The sequence below is a fragment of the Miscanthus floridulus genome, chromosome 9 (genome assembly GCF_019320115.1).
Source record: "Miscanthus floridulus cultivar M001 chromosome 9, ASM1932011v1, whole genome shotgun sequence".
Taxonomy (NCBI): Eukaryota; Viridiplantae; Streptophyta; class Magnoliopsida; order Poales; family Poaceae; genus Miscanthus; species Miscanthus floridulus.
In genome coordinates, this window is record NC_089588.1 from 142916265 (window position 1) to 142935611 (window position 19347).

General features: G+C 46.2%; 1 pseudogene; it reads left to right on the forward strand.

The window, feature by feature from the left end:
* Positions 1-6172: 6172 nt before the first annotated feature.
* On the forward strand, positions 6173-19203 carry LOC136481160 (uncharacterized; annotated as a pseudogene).
* The last annotated feature ends 144 nt before the right edge of the window (positions 19204-19347 follow it).

Below are 19347 nucleotides of genomic sequence, written 5' to 3' on the forward strand. Positions count from 1 at the left end.
TAAATTTCATTTGTAGGAAAAATAATCGCTATAGATAGAGTGTCAATTGATTTTGATGGAATGTATAGCATGCTTAAAAAAGGCATCTATAGATGATTGTTCTAGAAAAAAAAAGTTAAAAACAACTTTTAAAATTGGTCTATATTAACAGACTAACGTAATGAAACCATGGTGGAAAGCTGTAGACCTATATCAGGAACATTGCCAACATAGTTGTCACATTTGTATTTTATATCCTTTGTTTGTCTATGCAATGGTTGTGTACAACAACAACAACAACAAAGCCTATAAGTCCCTAACAAGTTGGGGTAGGCTAGAGTTCAAACCCAGCAGAAGCGATCAATGTCTAGGCACGTGAATACTTATTTTCCAAACACTCCTATCTATGCAATGGTTGTGTATTATTCATAAATATATTAAATTTTATAAGAATACATCATGTTTGAATGACAACCTAATTTACTTAAATGTATAGGCAACCATGGCATGGTATGTAGTGCATGTTGGTCACGTGCCTAGGATTTTTTGAACCTAGGAAAATTGCTATGCTCAAGTCAATCGCTACCGTGGTAATTTGCACAAAAAATACAACACAGAAGCTGAAGCTTTGAGGGCCTACTATAGTCATCCGGCCTACCTTGCAAACCATGGGCAACCGGCCTACTATGGTCCAATGAATGCAAACCATGGCCATCCACTGGCATTGGAGATTGAAGAGAAGCCACCTGCCGGAGAAGTGAAGATTAGGAGAATTGCTCCTTGGTCTTGGAAAGATGTCATGCTTTTATTTATGGCTATGGTCATTGCTTTTCTTATTTAGAAGTTGATGTAGGCTTAGTTTTGTAGAATAGTAGGAGGACTTTGTTGTATGTGGTAAATCAAACAATGAATTTGTTCTAGGTGAACATATGTTATTATTTGACTTTATTGTATGTTGACTTATTATTAGACTTTGCATTAAACATATTATATATATATATATATATATATATATATATATATATATATATATATATATATATATATATATATATATATATATATCTGAACATATGCTATTAGTAGTTGTCCGCAGCCAAAACTAACCACGATCGTCTCACAGCCGTGACTCGTCATCGCCTGTTACCCCATCGCCGAAGAACAGATCAGCAACAAGAAGCGGCTGATATCGCTGGGACGAGAGAGGCGCATGATCCGACAAACGGTGATGGTATCAATCAGGACGGTGAGAACGAGCAGCCAAGGACCCCGTCCAGCCTACTCGAACTGGGTCAAAATGACCAAGATGGCCAGGTAACTTTGGTATCATGTGACTATGTAGCCAAGCACGCTAATCAATTGAGAGGGTCGTAGCTCACTTGGTGTCTCCAGTAGGAGCCTTCGTCGGCCAAGGAGTTAGAGGGTTCGGGTAGCAGGAAGGCCAGATCCAAGCGAGGCGTGTTAACGATTCCTATTGGTAGGAATTCACACTGGCACATCACTAAGTTCGATGAATTCGGGGATCCACACTCGCCGCCTATAGCTTTGACCAAATACAAGACTATCCTCGGGTTACTTGTAAGGGACTTCATCCCGATTAGGTACAGGAAGTGGAATGGGAAAGATAATGACCCGTGGAGGGTTCCCGAAAGTGAGAAGGATTACATATGGGATATCAAGATCCTAGAGTATTTCACTTTCCCAACAGAGTATGACATGGAGGTAGTCAAGAAAAAAGGAAAAGAAATCATGGGGACATGCTTCAAGAATTTCAAGGGGACATTGTACAAGAATTTTGTCCTCCAAAATAAAGAGCCAAATTTCTCTAGTGGACAGTTTAGCAAGCAGAAGGACTTCTGGCAGGATTTCAAGGAATATAGGTTATTCGAGGAGTACTTAGAACTGAGAAGGAAGAATAAGGAGAACTCGCAGAAAGCGATGAATCCTCATCATCTTGGCTCTCGTGGCTATGCCAAAAAGATACTAGAATTTGAAGCAAAACTTGAAAAGATGGACCGCCTTGTTGAGGAAGGCGTTCAGGTTGAGACCACCCATTGGGAGCCAAGATTGGTATTATACTATATTGGGAGGAATGTACGCCACGTCGAGGATGGGAGCTTTAGCTCCACAAATCCACCCATGAGTGAACTCATCCAGAGGATCTCCTAGGTAACTGAGGAGGTGAGGCAAGGGACTCACACTTCTAATAGGGAGAAAGACGTGCTCACCCAAGCACTCAGAACCAAGGAGCACCCTAGTCGCACTAGAGGAACCGGTATTGTTCCTTGCAAACTAGCATTCCCTGAAGAATCTCACACTTACCGGAGCTGCTCGAAGGGGTAGAGCGGATCAGGAGGCAGAGTGTTTGAGGCGACTAAAAGAGATGGAAGACAGAATGGACGCACGGATTGAGGCGACTGTTGAAGCACGAGTCCAGCAAATTTTGCTGTCCAAGGGGTCAGGAGTACCACAAAACCTTACTCCTACTACCTTTAGCCCACAGTTTAGGGGTCGCAGCAGCTGCGGATCCACCCCGCTCGATGAAGATGTGAATGTGCCTCATCTGGTGGACGGCATCACTGAACCCGTCAATGTCAAGTTGTATATCCGTCAGGAATAGACAAAAGACAAGGTGGCGCTCGGCCAGGCCTGGCCTATGGGAGACGGGACAATTAATGGCCACCCAATTCCATAGGGGTATGCTCACGTCACCATTGACATAATACTTGATAAGAAGTATAATAAAATACACATTGAGTATCCCGCAATGGAAGACAGACCGAAACTTGGTCATAACAAGGGCTCTCAAGTGGTCTGGCGCAAGCGCTTCATTAAGCTTTACCACCAATTGTCCTCTGATGATGAGGACAACTGCGAGTCTTCGCCCACCCACGATGATAACTCACCATCTCCCAACAGAGATCACTCCCCTCCTCATCCCTTGCCATCACCCCCGAGAAGACTGAGGTCTCTTTCTATTCCTCCTCGTCCGACTCCATCTTCATCAGCCCCGAGAAAAGAGAAGACTACTCCTCCTCCATCTTCATCAGCATCGGGAAAACAGAATTCTCGTCGTCATCCTCCTCCTCCTCCACCTCAGCCCAAAACAAGATCAAAGGCATCCTCGCAGTCACAGAAAAGGTCCTTGGATTTGGTCGCTAATGCTCCCAAAGTAGACCAACAAAAAAGAAAAAGGTTGTTCAGTGGCAGCGTTACAAACTTGATGGAAGGGAAATTTACAGCACACATCTCGAAGGAAGATTGTGTTAGTTTCTTCAATCTCTGTTCCTCACTACCTCCGCGTTTGTTGAAGTCTGATTTCGAAAGGCAAACACAGAATCAGTACGCTATAATAAGAGCCGATGAAATACACAATGAAGATTTAAGGAAGGTATAGAAGTACGTCGAAGACAACCCCGAATTAACCATGGAAGAGGCCGCGAACATCTATTATGATGTACAAGGGACGGGAACACCGGCAATAAAGTATGAAAGGGGCAATCTTTTGGTTCCCGGTGACGAGTATAAAAATTTGACAACATATATGCGCTAGTTGCATGAATATTACATGGCTCAAGCAACAGAGACGGAGGACTTTGGTTTTGAGGTTATTATCCGTTCGCCATATGTTTTTTATTATCCTAAACAAGAGAAGTTCGATGTCGAGTGGGGCTGCTTATTCCAGCTATACCAGAAACGCTCTTTCGATTCATAAATGTTGACGCTGTGGACTATGTATGTACCCTATACGCACGATATTATAATTAACTACTCTCTTGTGACACAAATTGTTAACTTTTGATCAATTCCCATGATTTTATGTAGGTGTATAGTAAAATTTTGCATATTAAAAAGCAAATGGGATAACATAGGCTTCTTGGACCCCTTGCGAGTCAATGAGAAGACATGTTTAGGCCTCCATGGATGTGACGTGGAAGACTTGAAAGAGAGATAGATTGCTGTTTTTTATGAATTCAAGATGAAAAACAAAACCCACATACTTCTAGCCTACAACTGCGAGTATGTGTTCTCGGTTTTTAATTTTATGCTTCTTTTTTCATTAAGATTTTTTGATAATTAGGATTCTATGATTGCAGCAACTATTTCGTCTTCATTTGTGTCAATCTTGCTAAAAATCTGATCGAGGTGTGGGACTCGAAGAAAAAACTATTTCATCATCTGGATGCACCGGTGGCAGTGCTGAATTAGTAAGCGATCCTAATAACATATTATTTTCTAGTCACACATACCGCTTTCTAATTTTCTTCTTTTAATGTTGCACAGTGTCCGAAGAAGACATATCGTTCAAGGTTGTCAAAATGGAGGGGAAGTACCTAAAACAGCCGGCGGGAAACAATGGATGCGGGTTTTATATACTGTGGGCAATGCTTCGCTACATCGGCGGGAAATCGGAAGAAACAGATAAGTTGGTGTGTATAATCCCCATTTCATTTATGTCTGTTAATAATTCAACAAAATGATTTACTGATTTCTCTTTGGATATCATCTTTTTTGAACGACAGCGCAAAAAATATAACCACGAAAGGTTGTTAGACATGGAGATCGTCGCACTGCAATCGGAGCTGGCAAAATTCATCTTAGCCGAGGTATTGGAAAAAGATGGAGTGTTTTCCATTGCAAAATCCGTGAGGTTCAAGGACCAGTATGGCCCAGAGCGGCTCGCTAGATTAATGTAAGAAGTCCGAGAAGAATGCTTTATCTTATCGAATAATTTCTTTTTTTTGAGGGATCGAGATCTTGATAAGAACATTTGAGCTGTAACCGTAACATTTGTAATGTTTAATATTGATGGATATGTCGTCTATGTAGCGTATATAAAGCGAAACCCGATTCCACGAAAAAATATAAAGTAAAATAAATTATAAAATAATAAAATGCGAACGGGCCATCACTGTCGGTTAGCAACAAACTGGCAGTGTTATCGTAACCATCACTGTTGGTTAGCAACAAACCGGCAATGTTGTCGTAACCATCGCTGCCGGTTAGCAACAAACCGGAGTGATGCCCAAGATGACACTGCCGGCTTGAGCCACAAACCGGCAGTGTTGGCTTAGCCATCACTGACGGTTCTTGTCACAAACCGGCAATGCTGGTTACGACAACACTGCCAGTTAAAACACAAACCAACAGTGATGTTCGAGGTTACACTACCAGGTGGTCTCTTGAACCGGCAGTGTTGGTGGAATTGAACTCTGCCAGGTTTAGTAAAGAACCGACAGTGAGGTTGAAGAACACTGCCGGTTTGTAGGAACCGACAGTGATAGTTGACCCTCATCACTGTCGATATGGTTGTGCCGGTTCAAAATTTGACAGTGATGAGGTGTTTTGAACCGGCAGTGAAGTGCTATTGTGTACTTAGACACGATGAGGCTGTGCGACAGCGATGAGAAGGCGGAGGAGGTGGGGCCAGTATGTCGCGCGAGCGGGTTTAGTGCCTTGTGCGGTGGTGGTGGGGTCGGCGCATGCGGGTGCTGTCAGCGAAGGCGAACGGTCGAGGGAGGAAAAAGTGGGGTACGGGCCGGTGATGTTGTCTGACACACTGTGCAGCCTATGTGTTTGGGCAATGGGGTTTAGAGAGATGTGACTCGGATTTGAGGTGAATATGAGTTGAAAGGTAAAATAGAGTTCAAATGTTTTTAGTTTCCGAAATATATTTTGAAAATAGTTTTGAGTACAAATGATTCTAAATTTGAATTTTTGAGATGTTTCACGGTCCCGTGACAAATGGTCTGCCACTGGTACGTAGAAAAATCACGTGACATGTGGGCCACCATTGTTTCAAAATGTTAAAGTGTGTATATGCCATTTAGTATCAGTGTTGGGAAGGGTTTCCGAATTCAGCAACAAATCGAGATCAGGGGATAAAATGGACTTGTTTGTTTTAGTTGTCAGAAGATTTGTTGAGGTACTCAGGTCGACGACATTAGTCAATTGCAAGGACTCAGTCTCCATGTCTGCTGATTAGTATTATGATCCCAGGATCTGTTGCTGCCGAGTGCAGAAGAAAATAGCACGAGCTCCAGTCTCCTCCTTGTGTCAGTCTACTACTACCTAGGACAGTGTAAGCTCACTCCGTGCGACACCCACTAGTGACTACCCACGTACTACTACGTACGAATAGCAATACAAGAAAGCAATAAAAAAACTGACGACCGTGCCGGCGACCGTGGCGATGCCGTCGGAAGCCGGCGTTTATGAGGAAGAGCCCAGGGAGTCATCGGAGTACAAGCTCCGGAAGCAGCTCTTGCTGCTGGCCGCGCTTGTGGTCAGCGTCACCTACGTGGCGGGGCTGAACTGTGGTAGAACATCCTAAATTATAGGACTCACATGCATCTGTCACTGTCCGACGACCTTTGACATCTGTGCATATATTTCCAGTAACTTAAGAAGACTGTCGGGTGTCCTCAGGGAACCCCGAATCATCCACGATTTCCGAGCAGGATCACGTTACAGAGTCATTGCAGTATTACAACATTTATTCAAATATCTACACCAGAGTAAAAACAGCGGAAGTCTTACGATAACTTAGTTTACAAACCAGTTGTTTCAAATCTTACAAACTAAGTTCGATAATTAATACAAAACGTAGTAGTGGAGTGACATTATAACATAATACAAAACACACAGTAGAACTGCCCTTCCCAAGGGCCACACATTTGCTTCTCATCGTCAGATCGAACAATAGTCATGCAGCACGATCCAAAACAGATCTGCTTATGAGTCTCACCTGTAACAAGGGTCAACGAACCCTGAGTACAAAAGTACTCAACAAGACTTAACTGATATAAGAACTGATAAACTCATGAATGCAGGCTCAGGAATTCAAGGTATGGCTTTAACAATAACCAAAGTTCTTTTGCGTAAAAGCTCTTTAACAAAAATTCTTTATTTCGACATTTAAAACTTCATAAAATCATATACAAAGATGACACGATCCGTATTGAGATCATGAAAATTCATATCCAACACCTTCTCAAATTTCAGTTATTAAACTACGATGATGAACAGTGAGTTGAGTCTCCATAACCGAGGAGCAACGACGATTTGAACCGATTAAATCCAGATGGGGATTCCAGACCACACGACATATGCAGGTCCCCAACCTACATATACCAACCTACCCTCAGATCCTCTAACACAAGAACGGGTCCGCGCCACCCGAGAATACAGTACTCCACCAATCCAGTCTATTGCCACGTGGGTACACGCTATTCCCTCCATCTCTCCACTCCCAGTGCGCGAGTAGCCATTCTCGTACTAGAATCGCCAAGTTAAGGCTTACCGGAGTATGTGGTTAGTACTACAAAGTCTCACCTCATACAATTCAACAACGGTACGGACCTTAATCGACACAGGCGGAAAGAAGTCGCTCACAAGACCTCCACGTCTTGTGGCTCTCACACACCGAGTCCGCCCGGTCTAGATTTATTACTTCTCATTCTCATATTTCATGATAACATAAGTAACCAAAGATCCATTTAAAACTCGCAGGTAACAGGTAATCACCTGACTAATCATGACTAAGCCAAACTAGTCATTTACGAATAAAACAGGTAATCAAGGTAGATATGGAAAAGCAAGGTTGGTAATGCACCAATTAGGTTTTCACTTGACTCCTAATCACTTAATGCAGTATATAAAAGCAAAAGCAAAATTAATTTGTAAAACACAAGGTAGGGTTAAATGCATCCGGGGCTTGCCTTCGTTGACGGAAAAGTCTGGTTCCTGCGACGTTTCACAAGTATTCGATCCGACCTCAACAGACGGATTAACCACCTCTGCAACTTGATTAACTATCACGTGTTCACCTTCGTTCACTACACGTAGTAACAATGCTATGTTTAACATGATGCGAAATACGAAACATGATGCTCGATGATAGATGCAAAAGTTAACAACTAGAATACAACTTTCCTTCACGGTACAGTTGCAAGCCAACAAAACCAACTAAACCTTTTTCGTAACACATTCATCAATTGCCAAGGATCATTATCCACTAATGACCCAAGGACATCACTCAATCAAAAATTCAAACAAAACCTAAATCACTAAAGGTTACTATTTGCTTTTAAGAATTAATTAATTAATTAAGAATTATGAAATAAATCAACTTGTTCCAATTGACCTCAAAATTTTTGTAGATGTTTATCACATGATAACTAAGTGGCAAAACAATTTTCATAATTTTTGGATAAATAAATAAGCCTAGAAAAATCATGGAAATCCATTGATTAATTAATTAAGCAATTTTTATCACATTCAAAAAGTACTGAAAAACATTATTTCATATTTTTCTTAAATAACATACATCACATAGAGGTCACACAAAAATATTCATAATTTTTGGAGCTCTAAATAAATCTACACAAAAATAACAAAAATAGACACTATTCATTCAATCTAAAAATAGAAAAATCCATTTTGAACGCTGAGTCGCTGACATGGTGACCCCACCTGTCATCCCCTTCCTCCCGCTTTGACTATGGCGATGATGGCGCTGACCGGCGATATCTCACCGCCAGTGAGTCCAACAGCGACGGCCAAGATACCTACACCCTCCCCGAGACTAGGCGCATCCATTTTGAGCACAAGCTGGACTAACTATGGACTGGACCGAGCACTACGCCGGCCATGGCGGCCACGACGGTGCAGCTACGCTACGTCAGCGACAGGAGACCTGCAAAGCATAAACAATTGGCCCAGGAAGCATCAGCAGCTCACCCCAAACGCGACTGAGCAGAGCACAAGGCCGGAGGAGCACTGGAGGCGCAGTTCAATGGTCACCACGGTCACGGCAGAGCAAGCAACAGCGACGGTGGCGCTCCGGTGGCTATGATGGACAAAATGAGTAATCAATTGGTCACAAAGCATCACATCATTGTGGCAAAGCTGAAGCAAGACTCAGCAAGGGCAGAGGCTCACCGTAGCACGCTGACCACGGCGACGCGCACACCACGGTGGTGCTGCCGGCCGCGAGGAAGAAAAGCGCCGAGCGGCGTTTCCCGACGATGGCAAGCAACCAGGGCTAGTTGGCTAGGTACGCAAGGATGAGACGGAGCTGGGACAAGCTTGGCTGCGACGGTGAAGCACTATGGCATCAACACGAGCTCGCCGGAGTTATGGCCGTGGCGTCGGGAAAACAGAGCAAGAGAGCGGAGGCAAACGGCGACGGCCAAGGCTAAGTACAGCGGCTCAAAAGCGCGAGGAAGCTGCGCTGTGGCCTTCACCACGCCAGCGTGACGCCGAAGACATCCACGCGCGCGCCTGGAAGCGAACCGAAGGTCGCCGGCGGTGTAGCTAAGGCGGTGAGTACTGTTCATCGAATTTACAGATTTGCCATTCGATTTCAAATTCAAATTACTCCCAATTTTGTATAACAACTCAAAAATCTCCAAAAATAAAAGTTGTTCAAAATCAAAAGTTCTACAACTCTGCTTTTATAATCAACCCCTAATTTGGTCTACATTTTGAAATGAACTTTTGAATTCAAATAGGGAACATTTAACGATTTACGCCTTTTCGAATTACTTCAAACTTTTCATAACAACTTTGATAACTTCAAAAACAAACTTTGTATAACTTGACAAGCTCTACATTTTTGCTTTTGGGCTCAACCCCAAAATATGCTTAAATTTTGAAATGAGTTTTCAGGGTAGGATTTAAATGCTGAAAATCAGGGTTTTCTCGAAAATTTAAAAATCCAAGCAAACTTTGAACTTGAGTCAAACAATACAATTCAACACATACCACATAAATATAAACTTGTTTTAGTGTATGCATCTCAAAGTTTTCACCAAATGCCAAATGCTTTGCAATGCGTATGATGACATGTCAGGTTTTAGTATTTAAACACCCAGAGTGTTACATGAACCCACCAGGCGGGGTGTGGCAGCAAGACGGGCCTGCTCTTGCTCCTACTCCAGCTCCGGCAGCTACTGGTGGTGTCAGCATCAATGTCGGGGGACCTATCCTCCGGTTCATGCACCGCCGCAGGTTCCTGTCTTTCTACTACTGCAACTCCACGCCGCTCGCCGCGTCGCTCGTCGTCATCTTCCTCCTCGATCCTGCTCAAGAACCCCGACAGGGTCCAGCTGGCCGTGCTGCGCCTGGTCATGGTGCTGGACCTGCTTGGCCTCATGGGGCCCTACCTTTTTTTTGACCAAAGTCAGCATGGGAAACCCCAACATATTTTTTTTTATTTTTTTATTCTAGACCTTTTTAATTCGCTCCCACGGAGACTGAACCCAGGTCTACTGGATGCTACTGATGTGCTCTAACTACTAGGCTAGAGGCCCTTTCGCTCATGGGGGCCTACCTCGCGGGCAGCTGCCGGGACAAGCTGGCCACCACCGTGTACACCACATCGCTCATGCTCGCGCTCTCCGCCTATGTAGGCGTACACATCCTACAGGGCTTGTCACACGTCTCTCCATCTTCGTCGGTGGCGGCAGAGGAGGTGGAGGTGGTGGATGAAGAGGAAGACCAAGAGGAGGAGGATCGTCGTCGTCCCCACATCGTCTCCTCCGTCCTTCTCAGGCCCAAGAAATGGTGCAAGGTCCTGTTGCTGCTCGCCACCTTTGCGACGGCCATCACCTATGTTGCTGGGCTCAACCTGCCAAGGGGCTTCTGGGACACGTTCGACGATGGCCGGCGGTAGGGTGGTGCCGGCGGAGGGCACGGGCACCGTTACCGCCCCGGCGAATCACTCGTCGAGGCGCACCATGGGGGCCACCTGAGGATGTTCTTCTACTGCAACACCACTGCGTTCGTCGCGTCCCTCTTCATCATCGTGCTGCTCTTGCACCCGGAGAAGAAGAATAAGCTGACCACGAGCTCCACGTGGTCCTTGGCGCTGCACGTGTTCGTCCTCGGCTCGCTGCTTGGTCTCATGCACTACGAGAAACAGGGCCTTTTGTCGAGTGCAACTTTCTTTGTCGAGGGCTAAAAATCGAGCACTCGGCAAAGAGCTATTTTGCCGAGTGCCGCACTCGGCAACGATATACACTCGGCAAAGAAGGCTTTGCCGAGTGTCAGGCACTCGGCAAAGCCAGACACTCGGCAATGGCCATTTTTACCGAGTGTCAGGCACTCGGCAAACCCTGGGGCTCGGCAAAAAATGGCGTCAGGTAACGGCCATTGCCTGCCGTCCAGGTTTGCCGAGTGCCAGCGGGTAGGCACTCGGCAAACCACTTCTTTGGCGAGTGTCAAAAGATGACACTCGGCAAACCAAATTTTTTTTTGTATTTTGACCTCCAAATTTTTTCTGTAGTCCTCTTATAGTACTTGGTACTCCATGTCGAAATTTGGTACATTTCCCGAACTGTTTGGTATATTTAGTTAATTTATTTCATTTAATTGATTTTTTCGGAAAATACAAATTTGAACTGCACGTGCATCTAATAATGGAATTTAATGATTCAAAAAATGATATTCATGGTATTGAGTGTAGTGTGAGGCCGTATCCAGGAACGGACCCAAACTTTCAAACATCTTGTTCACGAAACATGACCACGAACTTACGGACAAATTGTTTTTAAATTCTATAAAATGCAAACGAAGTCCAAAAATCATGAAACTTATTGAGATGTCATGATATCGTATGTGGAGGATGTGATAAAAATTTGAGAATGTTTGGTGCTCGTTATCACATACGATGCTTACAAACCAGGACATCTCGACATGGGTCACATGTTGAGATGTCCTGGTTTGTAAGCATCGTATGTGATAACGTGTACCAAACCTTCTCAAATTTTTGTCACGATCTCCACATACGATATCATGACATCTCGATAAGTTTCATGATTTTTGGAATTCGTTTGCATTTTATAGAATTTAAAAACAATTCGTCCGCAAGTTCATGGTCATGTTTCGTGAACAAGATGCTCAAAATTTCAGTTCCGTTCCTAGATACGGCCTCACACTACACTCAATACCATGAATATCATTTTTTGAATCATTAAATTCCATTATTCGATGCACGTGCAGTTCAAATTTGCATTTTTCGAAAAAATTTAATTAAATGAAATAAATTAACTAAATATAGCAAACAGTTAGGGAAATGTACCAAATTTCGACATGGAGTACCAAGTACTGTAAGAGGACTACAGCAAAAGTTTGGAGGTCAAAATACAAAAAAAAATTTGGTTTGCCGAGTGTCATCTTTTGACACTCGGCAAACATGCTCCTTGCCGAGTGCCAGATGTTAGGCACTCGACAAAGTGTTCCCTTTGCCGAGTGTTCGTGGGGACACTCGGTAAAGAGCGTGCCAAAAATTTTTAAAAATGTTTGCCGAGTGCCTCTTCGCTCGGCACTCGACAATGTGGTATTTTTTTAAAAAAATATGGTGCAGTGCGGTTTAGGGTTTAGATTTCAAAAAAAAGAAGGAAAACACGTTTGTCGAGTGCCCTGATCTGGCACTCGGCAAACCGGCTCCTTTGCCGAGTGCCAGATCAGGGCACTCGGCAAACGGCCCTTAACCGGCCACCCGTTACCTCCCTCCCTCCCACACACGCGCGCCGTTGTCCTGCGTCACCCTGCGTCAGCCGGCCGGCCGCCCCGCCCCTCCTCGCGCCGCCCTCCCCTCCCCGTGCGCCGCGCCCGCGGTCGCCCTCGCGCCCGCCAACCACCGGGCCACCGCCACCGCCGCGCACCATCACCCTTCCCCGCGCCGTGCGCCGCCCACCGCAGCCCCTCCCCACGCCGCACGCCGGCGCCTGCCCCCGCCCTCGCCAGCCCCCGCCCCCGCGCCCGCATATGGCTGAGCTTGGCTAGCTCGCCCACGCCAGCCCGCCAATGCCGGCGGGTGGAGGAGGGGGAGGGGGAGGAGGGGAGGAGGAGGAGGAGCCGGCCCTGCCCCTGGCCGTGCCCCATGGACCGCCCGCCCCAACGTCGCCCGTGCCTGACCCCGTTCCCGACTCCGGCAACCCCGACCCCGATCCCAACACCGCCCGCCCCTACCCCCGGCGCCCGTCAGGTATGTCCTCTCTCTTGTTGTTGTCGTGGTAGTGATAGTTGTAGTAGTATTAGTTGTAGTAGTAGTGCTAGTGGTAGTAGTAGTATTAGAAGTAGTGGTGGTAGTAGTAGAACTAGTGGTAGTAGTAGAAGTAGTGGTAGTAGTAGTAGAACTAGTGGTAGTAGTAGCAATAGTGGTAGTAGTAGTAGTAGAACTAGTGGTAGTAGTAGTAGCAATAGTGGAAGTAGTAGTAGAAGTAGTGGTACTACATGGATATATTCTTTTGCATGGATTGATATCCAAACTACATGGCTTCTCTTGAGACATATGTGCTTGTCGGCCATCGTGCCATTGTTTTTTGCAGGTTTTGGAAACCTCACCGTGCAGGGGAGGTTCTGCCGATTTTTTTAAATGATAGTATTTTGTTCCATTTTTGTAGAGAAGAGCCCGTCGGAGCCAAGTCGGAGTTCCCGTCGCCGTGCCAGTCTGCCTGCACCGCGTCGCCACGCCACTGCACCGACCCACCACGGCCCCGCTAGCCTAACTCCGCCGCCACCCTAGGTATAACCCCTCTTTTCGTATCATGGTCGTAGATCGCGTAACCCAGTTAGGCGTCTCCCGTTCGAAAGAGATACGGTTGGAGGTATGCAAATCTTTGCATATCTATGACCATATCTGTTTCGGATTATCCACGTTTTTTGGACAGCCCACGGATGCGTAGATTGGTTAGTTTCCATGGTCTGCTTCGGTCCGAGACAGAGTTTCGGCATCATCTCCCTATTGTTCTCCGGATACGCACTCTTCTTTGGCAGGACGTGTATCTAGAGAACAGCGGGGAGGTGCTGCCGAAATTCTGTCTCGGATAGGAGTAGAGCATGGAAACTAACCTCATCTATGCATCCGTGGGTGGGATTAGGACCTATCCTCACCTATTAGACAGTAGGAACACCATGTAGATGCAATTGATGGTTACATTACTCGCTGATACATATGTTAGAGGATGGATGACCGTCAGTGGATGTACACAGGCTGAAGAAGTCAGAGTGATTACACCACGAAATGGATGAACAAGATCGATGCTTTCTTGAATAGTGCATTTGGCAAGGCTACTAAAGGACATTGCCTAGTTTTGTGTCCCTGCAGCAAATGTGGAAACATGAGAAGGGTAAACAAGGTAGAAATGGGTAAACATCTTGTGAAGAATGGATTTACGCCAGACTACACCCGGTGGGTCCACCATGGTGAAGCCCATCGTATGAGAGAGGAGGTGGTGAGACCACGGGTGGAGGCTTTTGATGCTGATGCGGGGGTAGCAGACCTGTTAGATGACTTTCACCAAGGATAGTTCGATGAGGGACGTGAGAAGGAGGAGATGGAGGCAGCCGCACAGGCGTTCTATGACATGATGGACTCGGCACAGAAACCTCTTCATGATCGGTCAACGGTGTCTCAACTGGATGCCATTGGATGCTTAATGGGGTTGAAGTCTGAGTTAAACTTGAGTCGAGAAGGCTTCGACAAGATGTTGGCCGTGATTGGCACCTTGCTTCTAGAGGGCCACATTCTTCCAAAGAGCATGTACGAGTCACATAAACTCCTTCGTGCACTTAAGATGCCATATGAGCAGATACATGCTTGTCCAAAGGGGTGCGTCCTATTTAGGAAAGAACATGAGCATGCAAAGTTCTGTCCAAAGTGTAAATCCTCCAGATACCTGAAGGTAGACTCTGATGATGGCCAGAAGAGGCAACTTACGATCCCCGTGAAAATCCTATGGTACCTTCTGTTCCTACCGAGGATCCAATGGCTATACATGACCGAGGAATCCGCAAAATAGATGACATGGCACAAAAATGGCAAACGGTACAATCCTGACAAGATGGTACATCTATTCGATGGTGAAACTTGGACCGCTTTAATGACAAACATCGTGACAAAGCAGATGAGGCTCGTAATGTACGTGTCGCGCTGGCAACAGATGGGTTTAATCCTTATGGAATGATGGCTGCCCCATACACATGTTGGCCCATTTTCGTTATCCCCCTTAATCTCCCCCCCCCCCGGTGTCTCCTTTCAACGACATAACGTATTCTTATCGTTGATAATTCCTGGACACCCAGGGAGTAATATGGATGTGTTCATGGAGCCCGTGTTTGATGAATTGGTCCGTGCTTGGGATGAAGGGGTATGGACATACGATCGAGCTACAAAGACAACCTTCAAAATGCACGTTTGGTACCACTACTCCCTGCATGACTTCCTGGCGTATGGGATATTCTGCGCCTGGTGTGTTCACGGGAAAAGATTCGACATGATTCCGTCTATCTTGGAAAAGATGTCTACATTGTGGCTCAACAGGCCGTCCAGGTTTATTATACGTCATACGTGTGCAAAGACGCCGAGCATCTTAAGGGTTGGTCTATTGTGCACAAGGTATCACCACACGGTAAACTACATGTCCCAAACGATGAAGATTACAACTTCAACCCAAACACATATGATGGAGAGTTCTATCAAGAAGAGAGGCTACAAGGGAGGTTTGACATAGACTTAACCGAAGAGATCGGAATGGAAGTAGACAATGAAAGGGATGATGACGAGGACGCTGGAGATGAGGTGCAAAATCTGAAGGACATACAAATGCTTGAGCGATTACGTTTAGGCAATGACAATGAAGACAACATTCCTCCTTCGGATAGTGTTGATGAGTGGGACAATGTTGATAGTGATGACGAGACCTATGATCCAGCTAATCTCAATCATGAAGATTATTTCTAATACATGTAATACTATGTTTTTTGTAATTATGTTTTGTTTATTTTTGCATATATTTCTAATACATGTATTACTATGTTTTTTGTAATTATGTTTTGTTCATTTTTGCACCTATTTCTAATTACGTCTTGTTTTTCTTTTTTATTGCAGGTGATTGAACAAAGATGGTGGGCGACCGTCATAGGTCCGTGAACTCGATTTACCAAAGACACGCCGGCTGCAGGAGGAGGCGGAGGGGGCGGCGGAGGGATCGGATAGGAGGAGGAGGACCGCCAGCCGCAGGAGGGGGCCATCTCCTCCCACGCCGCGTGACGAGCAGGAGGAGGTGGTGGCGCCTGTGGACGAGTCGGACGAGGAGCTGGTTCGACAGACAGACGACGAGGAGGGGCCGCACGAGGATGATGAGTGCAAGGCAGCAGGAACGGGTTCTGCTTCCTCTGTCTCCTCTTCAAGTGTCTACTTGTGAGGTCCCGCGAGCCTCCCACAGGTTCCGCTTCCTCACCAACGCCCAGTGATTCGCCCCGAAGGGCAAAATTAAGTAACTTTATATGTTATCACCACTACTTCATATGATATGATGAAAAAAACTAATAATTTTCTTAATCACTTGTGCAGGAACTGGGTGGTTGTGTCGGGTGGTAGCACACGGCAAGTCAACGGCATCCTGGGTCTTCTGTGCAGGCAACACTTCCCCGGCATTGTCACGTACGCATCGAAGATGGAGCTGGCCTACTTGTTTGACCACTACGCAGTCGCCCTCGATGCAGAGTACCCCAACAAGGTGGCGCGGGTGAAGGCAGAGTTTTGGGTAAGTCACCCTCGCACAACATTGCTCAACACGTCGCATTTATTGGACTTTTCTTGAAATAATGAATGGATACATCGCTTTTGTATGCAGACTTATTACAGATGCAAGGAGGGATTTGAGGCCAGGGCGGAGCAGGTGACTACCAAAGCCTGTAAAAAACTCGTCACTGACATGCATCACGAGGTGCGCATCCAGGCCATCGTAACCTACTACGGGTCGAAGCTTGGAGAGAGGAAAACCAAGAAAGACGCAAGAGAGATGCAGCTGACCCAGGAGCAGTACCTTGAGGTAAATAAAGAACATCAATATTGATTCGTTTTGAGATTAAGTTGGTTTAATTTGATCTTCTTATATGTCCAATACTTGATGACGTGTAGATGATTCCCTGGTGGTGCCAAGCGTATCCCAAGTGCTGGGCGATGATGGTGGAGAGGTGGTTCACGGAGGAGTACCTCAAGATGCATAGGGATGCCCGGGACCGTCGTTTGCAGATGCAAGGTCCAGCACACCATCAAGGCAGCCGCAACCTCGCCGGATACAAACAAGCATGGGTACGCGAATTCATTTATCTATTGTGACGCTCAGTTCTGTCTGATTTCTAATCATTGTGCTGTATTTCTCGCAGTCGGCGTCACATAGTGGCCAGGCTTGCTCGGACTTCCAGGCATGGTGTATGGCCCACAAGGGCAAGGCAACGTGCGACGTCTCCTTCAACCTGGACGACCCACCCGAGGCATACACGAACCCGAGCGTCCACTCCCGCATCAGTGAGTACACTGAGGCGGTGAAGTCGCTCCATGGGCCAGACCACGATTCGAGCACCCAGGACTTCAATGGAGAGGCCGTCATGAGGGCGGGGTAAGGCAAGAAGAATGGGCGGTTCTGGCTTGGCGACGGCGTCATCGACACGGCCTCTACTCCCTCTCTCTCCCAGATCCGAGCACGGAGCACGAGCGAGAGCCCGGCCATTCGTACACAGCCGACCGCTGTACAGCATCGGGTCGACGCACTCGAGGTTATTCATGTTTTACTCGTTATACATTGATCTTTACACACCTTAATTAGCTTTGCATTACTGAAACATTAGAGTGAAATAATGCAGGCCCGGCTGGAACAAGAAATGAGGCAACGTCAGGAGCTAGAGGCCGGGCAGCAGAGGATGGCGGCCCAGCTGGAGGCCGAGCGGGCCGAGCGGCAGGCCCAGGCACAGAGGCTGACAGACATTACGAAGTTCCTACAAGGGCTTGGGCAACGTGTGGGCTTCTCTCTGCCAGCTGGGCTGTTGGTTCCACCTCCGCCTCCGCGTCCTGCAGCTGCAGCTACTCCTGTGAGTATGAAAGTTTTTTATTTTCGCTTGTGATTTGCTTGAATGGCCTCTACCTTCCTAGATTAGCTATCCAAATAATCTTGTCTAACATGCAATCTTTTCTCCTTTGTGCAGTCTCCATCTGACAGTGGTTCGAATAATCCACCTCATGCACCTCCGAATGATGGAGCTGGGCCTTCACCACAGTCGCAGTGGCCGAGATGAGTGCACGTTGTATTTTTTCATTTGTTGTTCACTTGGTGATAGACTTGTGATATACTTGTGATGCACTTGTGGACTTTGATGGACTTGTGGATTTATTTGGATGGACTTGAGCACTTATTATTATATATGTGATATATATTGTGATGGATGTGATATGTGCGGATGGATGAGATATATATGTGATGGATGAGATATATATGTGATGAATGAGATATATATGAAAAAATTTAAAATTGCCGTTTTGGGTCACTTTGCCGAGTGTTGCACTCGGCAAAGGACCCCGTTGCCGAGTGCCATGGTCACAGCACTCGGCAAAGCTGGAAAAATGGGCGCTCAGAAAACCATTTTTCAGCTTTGCCGAGTGCTATGGCCATGGCACTCGGCAAAGATTTTTTTTTAAAAAAAATTCAAACTTTGCCGAGTGCCGGTCAGAGGGCACTCGCCAAAGAATTTTTTTAAAAAAAAAATTCAAACTTTGCCGAGCGCCGGCCAGGGGACACTCGGCAAAGAATTTTTAGAAAAAAAACATTTTGCCAAGGGCCGGATTGAGGGCACTCGGCAAAGAATTTTTTTTTAAAAAAATAAAAAATCTTTGCCAAGTGCTTGCAGGGTTGGCACTCGGCAAAGCGACCGTCAACGGGGCCGGCGCCGTGACGGTCGCTTTTCTTTGCCGAGTGCCCCCAGGCTCTCGGCAAAGCCTTTGCCGAGTGCCCGATAAAAGACACTCGGCAAAGAGAGCTTTGCCGATCAATTTTTTGCCGTGTGTTCTTTGCCTTTGCCGAGTGCCTCAGGCACTCGGCAAAGAACCTGAATCCAGTAGTGATGGCGGCCTACGACGCCGGCAGCTGCCGAGACACTGACTGCAGTGTCTATGTTGTCAGCCTGTTCGGTGCTGTTCTGGCATTCATCTTCCTTACAGTGCTGGTTATCATGTCGGTGAAGGGTCTCAGCTGTGTCTATCCTCGAAACCATGCTCCGGCAGCAGAATCGTCGTCTCACACTGACTGTGATCATCGGTATGTGCTATATATGTCTGTTTCTGTGTGAAAAATAGTAATGATAATTAATAATTCTTCCCATCCCCTACTCAGATCTACTAAGATTAATTATATCTTGCACTGCAGTCGAACATGTTAAATTATAACCTAGCAAGTAACTAACTCGTGTCCATCTTGGGATTGTGTGCTACCTAGTGTCGATGACGATATGACGACCACGGCAGCCCGTCAATGCCATCCCCACCGCCGCCTCCGGCAACGTCATCGCCAAATGGCCAAGCAG